The sequence below is a fragment of the Aplidium turbinatum genome, chromosome 17 (assembly GCF_918807975.1).
Source record: "Aplidium turbinatum chromosome 17, kaAplTurb1.1, whole genome shotgun sequence".
NCBI lineage: Eukaryota > Metazoa > Chordata > Ascidiacea > Aplousobranchia > Polyclinidae > Aplidium > Aplidium turbinatum.
Window position 1 is genome coordinate 3,674,611 of NC_137488.1, and position 19,863 is coordinate 3,694,473.

Here is a 19,863-nt window from a genome sequence, read left to right on the forward strand (position 1 = left end):
TAGCACACCCTAGCACAATGGTTAATCCAGGCCTGATTGTGATTGACTGTGAGCCTGTTGTTCTAGATGTTCTGTTTGCTGTCGTGAGGTTTCAAGGGTTTTTTCTATTTCAAGCAAATTTGTTAGATTCAGATTTTTTGCTTCTAGAGCTCTGGTACGCAGTTTTTTGTCAGAAGTTTTGCTGATGATTTGCCTTTTAATTTCTTTGTCAATTTCGCCACCAAAATCACAAGTTTGAGCCATTTTTCTAAGTCTGGCGTAAAACTGATTGATGGTTTCATCTGGCAGTTGTGCCATTTCACGAAATTGCAGCACTTCATAGTCAATGTTTATCTGAGGCTTGAAGTAGTTAGGCTACTGATGACTACTGATGGCTACTGATGACTGATGACTATCTTCTTTAATTTTATTGACAATAGGCTAAAGAAGTTTTCTAAACGACAAACCCACTTGTTCCACCGTTGTCCAGTTGATGAAGGATCACCCTCTTCAAAAGATGGAAATGCTTGCGAAAGACCAGTCATCTTGCTGTCTTACGTTGATGTGTTTACGTGGTTTCTGATACTCTACTCGTCGCCAGTTATAATGTTCTGCCTTTATTCACTAGTACACTTTGTTTGCTTACAGTTTCTTTTTTAATAATTGTAAAATCCGTTTTACATGTGCGAAGTAACATAAATACACAACGGTTCATGCAATATCAATATGAGAATATAAATGAAAGGGACTCATGAATACTACAGTACTTTTGGACCCGGGCCCGGAATAGTTAAGGGGCCCGCATTTAAAAGATTCCCCGCGACTTCAAACATTATCAAGATCTTAATATAATCAGATCTAAAGGAAGATCAGAGATTAAAACAGCCTCTTCAGCCGTCAGATGGTAAAGTACCGGGCCCACTTCAGCTCTCTGGTGGTAGCCTAAAATAGCCACTTCAAACACCAAACAGTAAAGTAAGAATTTAGTTTAGTCTAGTATAGCCTAGTGATTTCTTTAACCACAAATATTTAGTAAAATATAACCCGAAACACGAATTTCAAAATAAACAAGCTAATGTTTGTTTAAACTCAAAAAATAAAATGGCGCAGGTAAGAAGATTGCTATCCCTATTTCTGGACTAAAAATTAGACCAAAATCGCTTTTCTGATTGCAGCAATCATCAAGTGTTTAACGTAGGCCCAAAAAACCTTTCCCAAATCAAATTCAAAACAATCTGACCGTCTGCACTAACTTTGCTGTAAATTCTCTTCTGGTGAGCCTAGAATGACCAGCGAAACATCAAGGGAATCGGGAAGTAATAGGCTACTCTAGCGCCATGTGACAATAAAAGTTCAAAAAAGCAATCGCTAAATAGAAATAGTAAGTTTTGCGGTTCGCGAAATTTTAAGATTGCGCAAGATTTGTTAAACAACCATGCTTTTGGCATATCGGGTTTGGTCTATTCCTCTTCATTTTCTACTTTGAACGGCATGTGTCATCCCCATTTTAACAGCAATCTTTATATTCAAAACATTGTCGATGAAAGGGGTCCGAAAATAAATTGGAACCGGGCCCGAGAAATCCTGTCAACGGCCCTGGTTGTAGGCAGGTTTTGGCAAGATGAGCTTGGAGATCAAGATCTTTAAAGGTTAAAATGTGGGCTGTTCGGCATAGATTACTGAACAAATTCTTCAAAATTTAATATGCTCGAAATTTTTACTTTTGTTTGAGATCGTCAAATCGGCCATTGTTAAGTAATAGCATTCCAGATGAGGCTTTTCAAAGTGACATAAAATCTCTGTTTATTTATCAAGCTGCTGTCTTCATCTAATTTTAGCATTGATTCAACGTCCGCAACTTGTGTAAAAATGACGGATTTTGCTGTGTGGGTTGGGCTACCAGTTTTTTGTAAATTACTTTTCACAAAGTGAGGCCTGGCAGAGTGAGTTTGGCTTTCTTACGTCACCAGCTCTGTAATGAAAGCAACTTATTCATGAGGAGCGTAAACTTCCACAAAGTCTATTGCAGCAATTTGTTTGAATCTTTATCCTCGGACTGAGAAATCTTCTTGCAGAGCTTAATCCTGACAATTTCGCATACTTGTAGAGGCTTTGAATCACTGACGCAGGTCCGGTCACCGAGATTGACAGAGTGGAGTTTTCGATTGTTGCCGGGAAATTATTCCATCCATTAGATGCCGCTGAATAGAGAGCAATCCTTAACGTGCGTTGCTCAAGCGCACAGCCCGAGAGTCGAACCAGCGCCGCTTGATCTTGAAACTTCTTCGGTCCAGAAGTGACGCGCTAACCAATTGAGCTATCGGGGCGGAATTATTTATAATCTGAATACTAATTACTAGGACAACCAATTTTTTGACCTAAAAACTTGAAATTTTGACTTTATAATTTACAAATTTTGACCTAATTTTGACCAATAGCTTTCTGCGTTTGCAACTTAAACGTGAAATACAAAGCACATTAGAAATCAAACCGTTAGGTAAGGATATCTTCTTTTTCTTATGAAATATGAGAAAAATGTGGAAGACTCAACGACACCACAGCTAACGAACATGTAATGAAAGTCACTCGAAAAACTGCAAAAGATAAATATGGAGTGTCTTTAAATATCCCGAAATTACTGAAAGGGCTCTGCACTATTATACTTCAACATCAAGTAATGTTTCACATTATCGCGTTTGAAGTTCCTGTCTCTCGCCAAAATTTTTCCTAAAATAGAGAAGCTTCTCTCTACTGATACAGAAGTTGCTTGGGAGTTCCTCAACAGGCTATAAAAATGTGGTGAAATATCATCTCGTCCCATTTTCACAATGCACTTGATGTCATTCCTTGAGATTCTTGCTTGAATATATTTTCCAATTTGGCAGCCATCAACACCAAAGTTAAGGGACCTCATTTTCTGGTAAGCTTCTTGAATGGTGTATCGGCTGTCTTCCATCTTCTGAATTAAATCAAACAGTGCACTGTACCGCTCCTCTATTTCTACAAGGTTAGTAGCTAAATTGGGAGCTTTTACAGCATCTTGAGCACGCCGCAGCAAGACACCACCATCATGGAAGCCTTCCACAATATTTCCGACTTGTGTTAAACTTCTTGAATAATAGAAAGCAGCTTTCAACCAAGGGACAATCTAGTTACATTTGGCTGTGGAGGTTGGCCGATGGAAGTAAAACTAGCTCTTCTTGACCTGTTTTTAATGGTCACTGCTTTAACCCTGGCAACCAACTCATCAACAGCAGGGTAGTTGGCTAATATTCAATCGTCAGTAATGGGCGCAACAAGATTATTACCTCAGAAATTGCAACAAATGGGTTATTACGTCAGAATAGCAACGGAAATTACAACAAAAAATCAGTACTGTATGTGTGTAGCTTTAATAAAATATCAATAGAGAGAAGAAAAACTATGTTAAAAGAAAATTTTGACCTAACCATGAATTTTGACTTTTTTTTTACTTAATAACTTTGAAACCTCACTTCGTGTCAGCCTGAAATTTAGTTTGTGGACGTTTTATAAACTTTGAACAAAGCAGAAAAATTTTGACTTTATTGACTTTTGGTTGCCCTACTAATTACTGTCAACAATGTTATAACTTTGTCAAACTCAGTGACCGCACTAGCGTCAGTGGCTCAAACCCTCTCAATCAGGGGTTCTTAACCGGGGGTGCTCTCACCCCTCAGGGTTGCGAGAACTGCTTCTAGGGAGGTGCGAGAATGCTGAATGATTAGGGTTGGTTATAAAGGATTATGAGGGAATCCGGATATTCCTGTCTGCTTCCTATAAAAAAACATTGATTCGTTCCTTGACATGCAAGTAGTGGTCAGCACACAACACGATTTGATGCCATCATCAACAGGAAATAACAGCAAAAACGTCGTTGAGCTTGTTGCTTAATCACCACTACGGAGAAACTATTTTGCATTTTCACATAATTAACGAAATAACGGCTGTTTCGGAGGCGATTGGTAAGTAGCTAGCCTTCGACGTCGTCCCTGTCTTTTGCTATCTTAGTGGCATGAGAATGCAGTCGGGATGCTGTTAGTATGCCATGGCAGGGTAGCCACTTTAACAAGTCGAAATTCTGCCACTGAAATTGATTAGGATGAAACCGCTAATCAATCACAAGCTACGGTTTAAGTGACGTAAAAAATGGCGAAAAGAAGATGATAGAAAGCAAATTAAGTGATGGATTTTTTGTCAGCTGGTTGGGTTAGGGGTAGAAAATAGTCATTTCATTGACGCGGGTTCGATTCCCACTACTTCTATTGCTCTTTTTCTTCTGTAATTACCAAATAAAGTTCAAAACAAGCATTAACTCTCTGGATGAGTGCGAGAAGGATCACAATTGGACGGTAGCCTCTTATAACATGTTGTGATTGGTTGGCGGTTGCATTCTAATCAATTTCAGTGGCAGAATTTCGACTTGTTAAAGTGGCTACCCCATGGCAGTGAGGATGCAATTAGGTTGGAAGAGTTTCCGTGAGTTTATCTCTATTGTTATGGACAAGGGTATGTACTTTACCTTAGGCTATGGTCGAGGTCACATGCATAATATGTGTGTAAGGCAGTGATGATCGGTGAGGGAAAGCAGTGCTTACCTGAGCGAAAACTATGCAAAATATAATGACTGAATTCTAGGTTTAACTTCTTATTATTTTTATCACGTCTATTTTAACTTGAAAATTACTGTATTCGTGACTAGAATTACTCGTAACGCTTGTGAGTAGTCTAAGTCCTCACCAAGCCGCATGTCTTGCCTATAAATGTCAATTAACGCAAACGTTCCTGTCAGAAACAACCACTGGCGCTCCAGGGAAGCAACTATCAAAGTTGCTTTTCCCAGGGTCAAAAAACGCCTTCGTTTTATCCAATCCTCACTCGTTTTGCAAAACGTCACCAGCAGCTGCTTAGCCAATCAGATGTGTTATGGTTAGAGTTGCTTTCCCAGTGACGTCAATGCGTACATTCGCTAGAGCGGCTAGACTAACTCGTCAGAATGGCCTCTCGTCACGGTACACAGCACAGCATCATAATGCCGAAAACATTGTTGCTGTTTTTTGATGTCTCCTCTCCATGTACTTTAGCCTACTAGCTTTCATAGTCATGCCTTTGCCCTTTTTACTGCGTTGATATAACGTTACTTCGCCAATGAACGTTCAGTTGCGGATGCAATATTTAGTTCGTTAAGCTTCTATACACAGGACTCACAGGAGGCAAACTTATCCAGCTTTTTGTACAAATTGCTTGCGGTTGTAATGTTTAGGCCTAAGTGTTAGTTTTTGTAGTGTAGGCCTAACTGAATATCTGAGAATGAACATTCATGACGAATTAAATATTTAGACAACTATTATTTCATGTCTAACACTGGATTTTGGTCCTGCAACGTTAAAATTAAGATTGTTCATGACTTCTAAACATTAAATGGATGTATGATCACGACATACGCGAAGCACAATTTGACAGATTTTTATTTTTGATTTGTTTTGGAAATGCTCTCAGAGCGCACCAAATTGGAAGTGTTTTTCAACAATTTTTGGGGGAAGCCCCCCAGACCCCCCGCTGGAAGTGTTGCCTTCGGCAACACGCCTTCGGGTTTGGCCGACGGTTACGCCCTTCGTGCCTACTACCTTGCTGCAGCATATTTCCAAGTTGCTTTACCAACGGTTTAAGCCACCGAACGTTACTGGTGTAAGGAATGTACTACTCATCTACTGCGTGCACATGAGACCTGATCCACCACTCTTGAAAAGCAAAATAAGCCATGTTGCAATAATTTTCATGGAACGATGGATCTATTCCAAGTGCCTTTCTGACCGGATGGCGATGGAAGAGCTGAGATCTAGGCTTGGCATCCAACAACTTCAAGATGTTATTGTTAGCCTAAGGACAATTTTCACCAAATCAAACGTCATATAAAAACCGTTATGGTCTACTTAACCTAGCTGGCATCTTACGTCATGGAAATTGCTAGGAAATGTCCAAATATTGCACCATCGTTCGTAAGACCTGATGAAACATTGCATCACCACCTTTGAACACCTGTTTGAATTGCGTGACAATGTCTTTCATTATTGCGTCACAGTTACTGTTTACGTGAGTTTAAGATATCGCAAATTATTCTAGTCATTCGTAAGGTTTGTTGCTTGAAAGTTGGAGGCATATTTAACTGTTTGCTTAGTGCTTGCCAGCTGGACGAAAATTCCGTCTTTTATCTAGGTAGTTTGTTGTAGTGACAAGTTTTGGTGGTGTACGGTGTTGCATCCCAATTTCGACAGCCAGGTGGCTAATTTTACAGAAATACACTTCTTGAAAAGACGTTTCGGAAGAGTGTTTCTTTTCGGTCATTGCATACAGACGAACAGATCTGGGAATCTTATGTTACAATTTTCCCACGAAGAGATTATGGTTTACCGCTGTGACCATTTATAAGATGGAGAAGGCGGCGTTGGTACGGACAAGTGCAATGCTTAGAAGTTTAGTTCTGTAACGTCCATGCATATAACCCTTGTGTCTTAAGAAGCGTTGACTAGACTAGCCTACATTGGAGAAGATTTGCGGTTGATAAAATCGCAGGTCTTGGGGCCGGTGGAATGCCATCACAAAATAAAAGATAACTCTCGTAATACGGGGAACAGGAGACGTTAAATCGTAGACATGAATAAAAACATAAAAAACGCAATTTTATGAGGAGCGATCATAACGTGATATTTTATTTTCAGTTAGGCATGAAAAGGATTAAAGAAACACAAAGGTTATGTTTTTACCCATGAGAACAACGTTACTTTTGAGTAATTCTGGAAGGGGGTGCGAGAACTTGTCAGTGATTTCAAAGTGGTGCCAATGAGGAAAAAAGTTGAGAACCACTACCAGAAGCTTTCTCAGTGCGAGGATAAATATTGCCACAAATCATAATTCGAGTAATTTTGTGTGGAGATAGTTTAATGGAGTTAAACAGTTAAATTAGTTAGAAAATCCATCAGGCAGACAGAATTTCATTAGACAGCCAATCAGGCCCGGATTTAGGGGGGCAGAGGGGGCAGTTGCCCCGGGCCCCCCGACTTTTGAAGGGCCCCCCTATGTGGAAAAAAATGTGATTTTGTGTTATTTTTTCCTTTTGGCCTTTAAAGTTTCTGCAAAATGCTGTGCAATACTGGACTGATGCTACTGAAGACGTAGAGGTGGTTTTTCGCGTCGTAGGCTTGAAAAATTTCTTTGCACGGGGGCCCCCCGATCTAAAAGTGCCCCGGGCCCCCCATCAGCTAAATCCGGCCCTGCAGCCAATTAACATTTAAAATCTCAAGAAAACCATTCTTAGGCTACACATAAAATAAACATTAGGACCACACTAATAGCCTATAGCCACTAATAGTTCTTAGATCAGCGGTCGAGTAGTTAAAAGGAACTGTGGCAACTACCTTCAATCAGGTTGCATATAATATAGTAAAACTTTTTTTGCAACATCATTCTTTAAAAACTTCATTTTTTCAAGTACACAAAAAGTGATTTTGATCTATCACCATCTTGCCCATCTCTGTCCGTAGTCTATCTGAAAGTGCTCAAGACTGTTCTGTAAACTATGAAAAGTATGTTAAGTTATGTGAATTACTGGTTTGCTTGTAGAATTGAAGATTTGCTTGGAGAGTTTACAGTCAGATTGTCTGAATTCAAAAAGATTAAAATTGACTTACAATTATTCAGTGACCCAGTTTCATTTCAGTGTGATAAAGCGCCACTCGAATTCCAACTTGAACTGATTGAACTGAAAAGTCGAGAAAGTTTGAAAACTTTCCACAAAGAACACACTTTTCGTTTATTTTATAAAGAATTATATTTATGTAATGAATTTAATGCTGATTTAGTTGTTATTGCGAAAGTGCTGAAATAAATAAAGAAAAGGCTACAAAGAAAGCTTAAAGTTAGATTCAGATCACCGTTCTGTCGTGCGACTGCGAATAACTGGATGCTTAGTTCCAAGTCTCAGTCAAGAAAAGAAAGAATTTAAAGAAAAAGTGAGTTGTTCTGAAAACCCCCCCCCCTTTTTTTTTATCCCCACCCCCATCCTAGTTAACTATTTCCACCCCAATCAAACCCTGGGATCTGTAATTCCAGCCCGGGCTTGGTATCCCTATCTTTTCCCCCGCAGAACAAGGTTTAAGAAGAAAAGGAAAAACATTTCACAAGAAAGGAATCATATAAAACTGTAATTATCTATGTCGTGTTAATTGTGTACTACAGTAATTGCTATATGTTCATTGTTTAACCTAAATTTAGCTTTATCGAGTTTTAAATTAATTCCTAGCCTATTTTTCCATTTCACTTTGTTGTTTCATTTTTTAACCTTAATTCTAATCAGTTAGTATCTTGCTACTTAAATTAATTAATTCGTAGACTTGTGCCTCTATTGCAATAATAAATCCATCCGAAAATCCTTTTTTTACCCAAATTAAACACCCTTGTTCAATTAATTTTCGAAATCTCGGCATTCAAACTCCTGCATTGGTAATCTAGTGTTGCCAGTTGTCTGCCAAATCTTCCTTTTCTTGCATCTGAAACACGCATCTTCCATTACTTCCTTTCTCCTTGAAGTGTTCACTTGAATCATAACCTTATCTTGTTAAAATTCTATACCGTATAATTTGAACAATAATCCTCTCTTTACCTTTAAAGTCTTTTGAACAATTGTTTATATCGATCCTAACTAATCGTACTTCAAATCAAAGGGTCACCCTATTTTTTGGTTTAAGTTTTCAGTAGTGACGTCACAATTGACTTTTTAGTCAATTGTTCTCAAAGCATTTTTTAACCTCCTAGCTCATCAAACTTATTTGCAGTACCGTAATTAACTGATATTCAAAGCCTAATTGCATTTAGTAACGTTGAGTCTATGTAAAAAAAATAATTATCAAATTTTAAGTAGTAACCTCTGATTCAACCCTCTTGTAATCCGTCAGTAGTTCTTTGTTTTTGTAATCCGTTACCTTTAATTTCTAAACTTTGAGCTGTCGCTGTAAACTCCGAAACATCTTAAACTTAACCAACTTTTTATATATTATATTTATACATTTTCTACTGATTATGTCACGCCCTTTAAGTCGCACAGGTTCAAAGACTTTTCAAGATAACCTGGCCGGTGTTGATTTTACCTCCCCGTCTGCTGAGTCCACTAGTTTAGGCTGGCCGACGAGGAAGCAGGTTCCTGTGAGTGGGCACCCAGTCCCACTCAACCCAGATGGTGAAGCCTCACCGGTAGACTCTATTGCTTTCACGAACTCGTTGCTTCGTCGTGGCGACGAGTGTCCGATCCGTGATCCCACACCACACAGTGGCTTACCTGTCGCATGCCACGAGTCAGCTCCACTATATCTGAGGTCGAATAGACTGCAGTCCGTCTGCCCTATTCGCCTCACCCTCCCCAATCTATTCCCCCTTCTCTGTCCTTTCTCCACTTGCAGGAGGGCATCTCGACCTTACCGAGATGTGCAGGCGTATCAGGACCATATGCGAGCATTCCATGGTTCGCGCGCCGAGTTCCTGATCACCTGTAGCAGGTGCTGCCGTGTTCTCCCTCGAGCTTACAAGCTGGATGGGGCCTTAGAGCACTGGCGATCCTGCCCCAAGGGCCTTCAATTGCCAACCTGCCTTCCCTGGCCGAGCAATGACCCGACGCCGTCGGAGAGCCAAACCAGGCCCCCTATGATGACCAAGCCTGGGCCTTCCTACGTCTCTGTTGTTAGGCATGGAAGGCGCCGGCCCTCGACTGCAGGCGCATCGGTCGAGGGGTCATCCCTTCCTTCCTCTGTCATCCGCTCTCAAGTCTTCTGGCGCCAAGGCCTGGATAGCACTTCCACTTTGCCCCCCCCACCTGACTTTATACCAGAACTTTTCCGTACTGTTCTATCCCATTCAGGCAAGACTTCGCTCAGCCCAGCTGATGCTGACAGCTTGCCTGATCTAGATGTGCTGTTTCTTCCTCGCCTGTCTTCGGCCGGATCTGGGTCGGAAAGTGGGGACTCTTCCGACTCGTCCGACTCGTCGAACAGCAAATCTCTTTCCTCTTCCTCCACTTCATCGCCTGATAGCCCAACCACGGACGGTTACGGCCCTACTGTCAGTGCGAATCCTTTTCTATATGCACCTCTGCGCAAGCCGACCTCCACCGGAGCCGTGGCAGTGGACTCGCTCGGTTTATCCAAGCCGGCTTCGCGCCCATCTTCCCTGCCTCGGACGGCTACCACCGGAGCTGAAGCTGGGGACTCAATCAGCTCTTCCAAGCCGCCCATGCAGACCTCTTCTTCCAAGTCTCTCCAACACTACCCATCTCAATCCTCCTTATCTTTTAATCCTGTTTCCATCTGTCCTATACAATCTTGTACCTCGACGCTGTCTGCCGAAGCCCGACCCTTTACCCCACCTACCCAAACCACCCACAATGAATTCCATTTAACTATCTCTTCCCAAACCTTGACTCGACCCCGAAGCGACACCATGGCATGCAACCAAGCCACGCATGACCCCGGACTCCCACAGACTACCCCAGGGATGTCCATCACACCCAACACTCAACGATCCATCCAAGACCCTGTTGAACCGGTCAGGGAAAGTAAGACGAAGAGCTCCAGGCGGGCTCTTTGCAGTTTAGTGAACCTTACTTTAGCGGGTGGCATAAATTTCGACCAGTTCTGCATTGAATTGGAAGAGTGGACCGCTGGCACTTCGCCGCCCAAGAGGACACGTCCTCGCAAACCACGCTTCAATCGTGGCGCCCGGGCTCGCGCGGCTCGCCGTCGTTCGAACGGGGGTTCTCCTCGGTCGGACGGCGGGGGTTCGCGCGGGAACGGAGCCCGATATCGTAGGGGAGTGGAGTTGCGAGCCGCTTTCTCGCGGGACGTGAAGGGAACGGTCCGTCGGATTGTTGAAGGAAAAAATTGCGACCTTCACTGCGAAATTCCCCCTCAAGAAATTGAGGAGAGATTTCGACGTGACATGACCGCTCCTAAAGCTGGGAGTTGCTCGCGGATGCCTGAGTGGATGAACGCCCACCGTTACGAGTATGGCAATGTAAACCTCTCCCTCATCGATGACGGTGAAGGTCCCATTACGGCCCGGGAGGTGGAGGCGGTCCTCCAGTCGCTTGATGTCGGTTCCGCCCCTGGTTCTGACGGATTGTCCTACGGTTTCTGGAAGACCCTGGACCCAAGAGGGGGACTCTTGGCCAGCCTTTTCGAGACCTGCCGGATCAACCGTCGTGTACCGGACCAGTGGAGAACCAGCAGGATCACACTCATATGCAAAGACCCTGAGGGTGATCTGCACGACGTCAGCAACTGGCGGCCCATCTCCATCTGCCGAAACATATATAAGATTTACGCCGCCGTATTGGCCCGACGCCTGCAGCGATGGGCGGTGGAGGGGAATGTTATCAGCCGAGAGCAAAAGGGATTCATGCCCACGGAGGGCGTCTACGAGCATGTGTTCATGCTCGACACCATCCTCTCGGATGCACAGTCACGCAAAAGGCCTGTGTCGGTTGCGTTTCTGGACATTCGAAACGCCTTTGGCAGTGTCCGGCACGAATGCATAGCCGAGGTCCTGCGTCATTTCGACGCCCCCACAGACCTTATTGAGTGCATCTCCGACATATACGTCGCTAACACCTGCACCGTCCGCTGTGGAAATGGTGAAACCGACCGTATCCCTGTGGGGCGGGGAGTCCGTCAGGGCTGCCCGTTGTCTGGGCTGCTATTCAATTTGGTCATCGAGGTGCTCCTCAGGGGCGTCCGTGACAAAACGGATTGCGGCTACAACCTTCCTGCTAAAGAAGACATCAAAGTACGTTGTATGGCATATGCGGACGACATCTGTCTCGTTTCTTCCGATCGCGAGCAGATGATCTCCCTCTTATCTACTACTGATCCCTTCTCTTCCTGGTCCGGGCTACGGTTCAACCCACGCAAGTGTGGCACCTTATCCTATAGGAAAGCGTCGGCGTCCCGTCTGCGGGTCGACCCGGAACCTTTCTCCCTAGCCGGGGAGGAAATCCGAGTCATCCCCAAAGGCGAAACGTACAAATATCTTGGCGCTCGAACCGGTTACGCCTCGGATGCGTCCCTTACCCAACCTTTCATCTCCACCCTGGAGAAACACATTTCCTCTTTAATGAAATCTTTCCTTACTCCAAGCCAGAAACTTCTGGCACTTAATTCTATCATTCTTCCGTCCGCGTCATACCATCTGCGAGTGCGGCGCTTCAGACAGTATGAGCTTCTGAAGCTCGATCGACTGGTATTGCAGTGTTTGAAGGTGGCGTGGCGTCTTCCCAGGTGGGCGTGCAGCGCTTTCTTTTACTGTAAGCCTGCATTGGGGGGCTTTGGTGTGTTGAATCTGTGTCGCGAAAGCGACACGCTTTCGATAGCCCAGGCCTTCAAGATGCTGACGTCTCCTGACGACCGTGTCTCTGCCATCGCTTTCGGGCAGCTTAGGCGTTGTGCCAGTCTGAGGTTCGGCACTCCAGATCCTACCCCGTGCCAGCTAGCCAGTTACTTGAATAAGGACCCCCCTCCTGAAGGTGCCCGTTCTCGACCGTGCCCAACAGGCGAAAGCTTGTGGGGCCGCGTCCCGGCGGCTACCCGTCGTCTAAATGTACGTTGGTCCGCACGCCCGGATGGCGGTCTCGAGTTGACCGCGGGGAGCTCCAAAATCACCCCTCCCCTAAGAAAAAAAGTGGTTCCGACCCTCCACCAACACAATGACTTGTGGTGGAGGAGACAGTGGGAATCCAAACCTGACCAAGGCAAGACGGTCAGTGCCCACTGTCTGTCCGGATTTTCGAACTCTTGGACTCGGCGACCGGAGCTCCTGGATCACGCGAACCGTGTATTTGCTTATAAAGCCCGCCTAAACCTACTTCCCTTGAAATCAAAACCAAGCCATGGCCACCCATATAAACCTGCCATATGTCGCGCGTGTGGGAAAGCGGAAGAGACTCTCCCTCATATATTGAACCACTGCCCTACCGTGATGCCTGTTGTCACGGAACGACACAATTCAGTTTTGTGGGAGATCGTGAAGCATGTACCTGCCGAATGGCAACCCTTGCTTACCATAGATAGTACGGTTCCACAACACGTGGAAGCGGGCGGTGCTGATCTGCGCCCTGACATTGTCCTGCAACGCCCTGACGGTGTCACGGTTGTATGTGACGTCACTTGCCCGTTCGATTACGGCGCGGATTCCCTTCGAAAAGCCGCCGACAGGAAACACGACAAGTACGGCGAGTTATGTGTAAACATATTGGAAGACAGGAAGCGCCCTTGCAGGGACGTCCTGTCACTTCCGTTCGTCGTAGGCTCCCTCGGGAGCTATGCTCCGTTGAGCTCTCGGGCTTTGGCGGCCTTGGGTGTTCCTGCTCGTGGGGTAGCAGAGGTGGCTAGAAAAGTGGCCTCCCTCTCAATCGAAGGTTCCCTCCGTGTCTGGAAAGCTTGGAACGCCGGGCTCACTCGTGGAGGGGCTACGTCATAGAAAAGACGATTCCAGCGATCAGAAGCTCAATTCCCCAACAACAGAAGCTCTGCAGTAAGCATCCGAGCGCGCAAGACAGCAAACCTCAAAACCCGCCAGTAATTGTGTGACGTCATAGTATGTTAAATCCATTGTTTCATTATCAATTTACCTGTAAACAATTGTTGTTTCATCAGCATGCTGCAGCTCAATGAAGAATACAATCATCATCAATAAAATAAAATAGCAATATATGAATTAAGTATATATTGCATATCGTGAATGGACTCATATCATCTATCAATGACGTAATATCATTAACAACACTGGATCTGTATTTTCATATTTCAATATTTTAGACTATCACACACTACCTTCTCCCGATACGCTGCTCTTTCCCGCTCGGATCAACCTCGCGTTGCTTTTAACTCATCGATAAACATGATTTCCTGATCAACTCGATGCAACCTCCAAAGTTTCATCCCACTATTCTATATTTTTTCTGGTAACGTAGCCTAGTCATATCTACGCTTCGATCGCTAGTCCCCCCGACCCATCTGGGCGAACCTGCCTCAACGTCTGGCCAGTGCACATCCGTGCTCGTTGGTTCAACGTAACCACTTTTTCGGTAGGTAAAGCATACAATATATTCCCACTTACCATCTTTTTTTTTTTTACACCAATTAATTGAGCCTTTGCTCCAGATTTTATATAATTTTCGTCTCCCACGAGTGTTCAAATCGTCCTTGTAGCTAAGCATCTCTTCCTCGTGGGAGACCCCAAAGTTTATCCGGTCTGCCTATGGGCAGACCGGGTATAGGAGTTAAACGTACCTGTGTTACGGTCACGTGATGGAGACGTGGGCGCTGCCTGGCTTTATAAAACTTCTGTCGCCCGGCCCGTCGTGAGCTGACCTTTTTGCGTTTGCAGAAAGCAAAGCCCGTCTCCCTGGCCCGTTCCGCCATTCTAACTTTTGCGGACGAGTCGCACAAAATTCTCGATCCACACTTTCCTTCCACAGGTACCTAGACTCCCCAGCCTGGCCCCCGCGACCTAAGCTGGTGGACTTCCCTTCCGGGTGCATCGCCACCCCATAATCACGCCGCTCCCCGCCTCCACGGGGCGTGGCAGGCCAGTTCTTTAAAGTCTCTGACCTGGCTATGTTTATTGTGTTCTTCTCGCCGTGTCAATTATTTTGTACTCGTGCGTCGTTGATCGAAATAAAACAGTTCATCATCTCATTAGTAAGCTTGTCCAAAAATTTATTGTACATATGGGGGCAGCACATATTGTTCCGAGTAGTTATTTTCATCCATAAAATACATTAAAAAAAAACTGCGGAAAGAAATAGACTAACGGACAAACACTTATCCCAGACACCAAAATCCGTCACGTTGAATCAATGTAAAAATGACAGATTTTGCTATCTGGGTAGAAAACATCCTAAGAATCAAGACAACGTCCTTTAATGCAAACGTTGATAACATCTTAGCTGGAAAACAATGTCAAAATATTGTAGAAATAATTTTTTGTTTCTTTCTATGTGTGTGTTATTTGTTCTTATTTTCAAAGATGAAAATATGGTTTCTTTATGCACCCATTTTTCTTGAAATTTAATAGGTTCTGCGGCCCATTGAATTATATCAACTGACAATGCGGCCCGTATAATAAAAGGTTTGACATCCCTGGTGTAAGCTCTTTTTTGAATTAGGCTCCATTGAGAATTGTTGATCCTTTGGTCAGATCCATGTCTCGCTACCAAAAGTGCATGCAGCACAGAAAAACATTGCGCAAAAAATGTCGCATATTTGTTTTATTTTACCATACAAGTCAGCCATGCAATTTTGCATTTTATGGACAAAGTAAACATGTCATGCTATAATTTTTGAGCGACCTTTTTGTATGCTGTAGAATAGGCAATACACTTTTCCTTGCTCGGTGTGAATCTGGTCTCAGTTTAAATTTCATTAATTGCAATGGCAGAGGTGACCTAAACTGCACGCAAAAGTAATCGTCACAAAATTGCAATGTTCACTGTTTAGTCAACCGAGAAGTTCATTAATCACGTGACCACGTATTCTGACAAGTTCGTAAAAACGTATTTTCATTTTGACTTTATCCATTTTACGCAAAGAATATAAGAAACCTTCGTAATTTCTACTCAAACGTTTTATCTCCGTTTGCCAACCCAGCATATTCTCAACTCAAGCCGCAGTGTTGTTTCTAGTTCTACATGCGCTATCAGGCCTACAAGTGTTATGGTTTGATGACAACTCCCATCATCACAATCAGCTGTTTACTCGTTTGACATGAGCTCGTCAATCTCTCTGGCATGTTGTGTGTTAGAAGTTAGAGGTTGCTGTTTAGAAGGTGGGGACAATTAGAGCTTTTGTTCAGATCAGCGGTTGCAGAATAAAACAATTTTAAATTGTTGATATAAAATAGACATCACAACGATTACATCTTATCAACGATACAAATTAAAAGTTGTTAAGCGAAAAATGTAAAAACACGTCAAATTGTTTTCGCCGCCAGCTTAATCTCGCTCGAAAAAATGTTTGCGACGAATTTGTAAAGAGAAATCCGTGTAATTCTGTTGGCTTAGTTGACTTTGCAATGCTATGGTGGCAAGATGGAGGCTATGCAAAACATCACCTCAGTGTAGGAGAAACGCTATGCGTGTAAATAACTAGCGTAGGTTAGGCTATAGGCTACTAGACTACATTGCAAAACTTGTATAATTATAGTATATATGGTAAACATATACAGTATATAATACTGAAGTTGAGTCTGCGGTATGGAGTTTTTAGGTGAAGTACACAGTGTGCGCAATCCTGGCCTCATTCTTTGAACACAAGGTTCTATGGCTCAATGCTGAGACGAGAACAGTGAGGTCCTTGAGTTGTAGGTTTTATATCAAACTTTCCTTGTCTTAGTTTTTGGTGAACCTTTCCCGGAAGCACGGGACCATTTTAACCAATGCTGTTTTAACCCAGTGAATCTGATGTTTGCCTTGCTTGGCATTGAGCACTTTTTACAGTATTAATAGCATTGATTGATATGCATTACTATAGGCCACTCCACTTAATCACTTCCCGGGCAACTATTTATCTCAATGATACATCAATGACCATTGTTGACAACACCAAACGCGCGATCTCTGCCACTTGATATCGTTTGTCAAGATTAGTGGCCTAGTGCTAAGTAGGCTAGCTCTCTGTGAGATAGTTTGTTGTATGAATCTGACAACTCAACTGGAACATTTTTCATGCTTCGCTGAAGTTTGGTAATCCGTATCATTAGATTTCAAGCTTAACAGCAGAGGCACCACACTAGCTGATGATAATAGATAAGGTAATGTCGCATGGCGTTAAGACAACAAATTAACTGCCGTAAAGTTCCAGTGTTAGAGCATAGAATATTTTTAATTTGTATTTGCAGTACTCCGAACAAGCTAATTGCTTTGATGTTTTTGTTTGAATTGTTTCGTCATCAGACTTAAATGTTTGAACAGACATTAAGGTGTTCAGCACGTTCGGTGTGGTCTACAACAGGTAGCTTGTTCTTGATCTGTGTGGGCTATATGATATATTCTACTTTAGAATGCGAATTAGAAACTAAGGCTATTGGGAAAAGGAAGATTTTGCTCGTCACAAAATTCCTTTCCTTGGCTTTTTTTATTTTGAAAGAAGTTAAATCAAGAATTTTGTTTCAAAATAGGGACAGATTCGTTTGTTGTCAATTTGAAACGCGAAAAAGGCACACGAGAAATTCATAACGCAAAAAGCATCATCATAACATTTGGAGATAACTGGCCTTACGTTATGTTTTCAAAGAAGCTTTTACCAATTCTCTACGTTTATGAATGTCCAAAGCAAACTTCTTGTGAAAATAAGTTGTTAACGAAATGCAATTGTTGCTTGCACATTAGCCTACAGCTTAGAAGTGCTTCCTAGTCCAAGTTAACAAATGTGTAGCTGACACCAACCCAGTAGTGTTGACAAGGGAGTCCAGGGGGCATCTTTGTACTAGGCCAAGGGAGTTTAAATAGACTAACGCTTATTCTTTGGATATAGCCTAATGCGTTCTTTCTTGGACGTGTCTTGATTTATGGCCCAAAATTTTATTGTTCTAACCAGGGCTTTGGAGCCGGAGCAAGGAGCCGGGACCATGCATTTTCAACGGAGCTGGAGCCGGAGCTCTACGTGAAATTCAAGTGGAGCTGGAGTCAGTTGTTTGAAAAATAGCTTCGGCTCCGATGCATTTCATAAGATGTTACTACTACTGGCTGAAATCACATAATTTAACAGCAACTCTTCACAAAATTAAGAAGTTATTTGCGTAATCAGACGTCGAATTAACGAATATGTTTTTAAACGCAGTTCCGCATGACATTTTGATGACAGTACCATAAATTTCATAAAGTTGTGCCATTTTTTAGCAACAGTTGACTGCAGACAATTTTAAGCTTTAGCAATTAAATTGACATGTCGTCATTATTTTAATGAAAGCACTTTTCGGTGTCTGGAACCGGAACAGTGGTATCAATAAGCTCCGGAGCAGGAGCTGGAGCTAATCATCATAAAAGAGAGCTCCGGAGCTGGAGCAACTTAACATTTACGCCTGCTTCAAAGCCCTGGTTCTAACCCAGACAGCCACTTTATCTGGTCCAGATCTTTACCAGATCGAGTACGGATTTGACCAGATCTGGGCCAGATAAAGTGGCTGTCTGGGAAGTTATCCTCTCAACTGCCCTGTACCTTCCAATGCAAAACAGGCCATACTTTAGCCGCTACACGAACCCGGATTTAACTGTTCCCAGAAAGTGAAATCAAAGCAAAGCCAACGCTAATCCACTTTTCTGCGAAATTCAAATTTTGATCTCGCGTGATATTTGAGTTACAAACTACAGTAAAATACTTGAAACTTTGCTATTTAACGCAATAATTATTCACTAAACTAGCAATTATACGTAGGTGATTTTTTTTGACTGCTGAGCGCTTTAAGGTTGCTCATACCAGCATGTTTATTTAGATAATCTGTTCACTCGTCCAGCCGCATAAGCAGTGGCGTAGCCAAGGGGGGGGGGGGGGGTTCTACCCCCTTTGTCACGCGTGTGACGTCACGATATTGAGAATGATGCTTTCAGTCCCTTTGTCTCTAAAACAAAGTTTGCCTAATTTTAAACGAAACTGCATTAAAAGAGCGAGTTTTGCCAATACCAACATTCAAATATCTCAGCCAGGAATTAGCAACATGAAAACATAGAGACTTAGCTTTATTTCTGAAAAATGCCGAAGAAAACATGATCGTATCCTTTTGCTATGCCAGCATCATTTTACAGGAATATTCATACCCACATTTTGGTTGAAAATGCTCTCAGAATGCACCAAATTCAAAGTAATTTTTCAAATTTTTCTGGGGGAGGATATTGATCACAAATCACAATGGTCACATGAAGATTTGCAGCTTATTCAATATTTTTAATTTTTCTAATTTAGTTATTTTAACGTCATCTTTTTCCTAGGATCTAAATCATTTCTTTTTATTTCTTATTGGTACATTGGAGTGGTGAACTATTATGGCAATGGTTTTAGAGCCATGCCCACAAAGCTTTCGCTTGCAAGGGATTTACAAAGGAACTAACAAAGAGACAACACTGCAAGTACGCGCAAAAGCCGTTTCAGCAAAAATAAGTTAATTTCGGTCCGTGGAAAAAGGGGTTTTGGGAAATACTGTGCAAAGGTCTGCACTCTGCATGCATTTGATTATCCTTGCTCAGACTTTGCACGCAAGTGACCTGCGCTGCAAGCAACCGGTGTGGAATTAAAAAAGTGAATCTGCCCGAGTTTACAAATTAAAGCAGCCTCTCTTTTACTCAAACCATGAAAAACATATTGGTAGTTAAAATTACTTTGCATCTTTTCTCTCAAAGTACGAATCCCTAAAAATCAATGATTTTATTTTTATATAAACCCAAAAAATTACCGCATTGCCAGTGTGTGACAATTTCTCTCCTGACCCCACCGAAGTTCTGCGGTCTGAAACGGGGAAAATTCTTTTGTTAGTTTCACTGGATGCTGATTGTGACCATGAATTTGACAGGATGAAGCAATATTTCAGATTGTAGATCGTAATTCTTCAGTGCTTTCCACCGCATATCGTAAATCTTGATCGACAGCTTGAAAAGATTGGGCTACTTCGATCGCTTGTACAGCCGCTGCTATGCTGAACGTAGCATGCCAATGCAAGGATGGATTGTTAACGTCAGCAACTAGCCTACTTGTTTAAATCTGCTGACAAAAATAATTATGTTACATAAGTGACTGGGTATTTATGACGTTTGATAACGTGTAAATTTGTATTTTG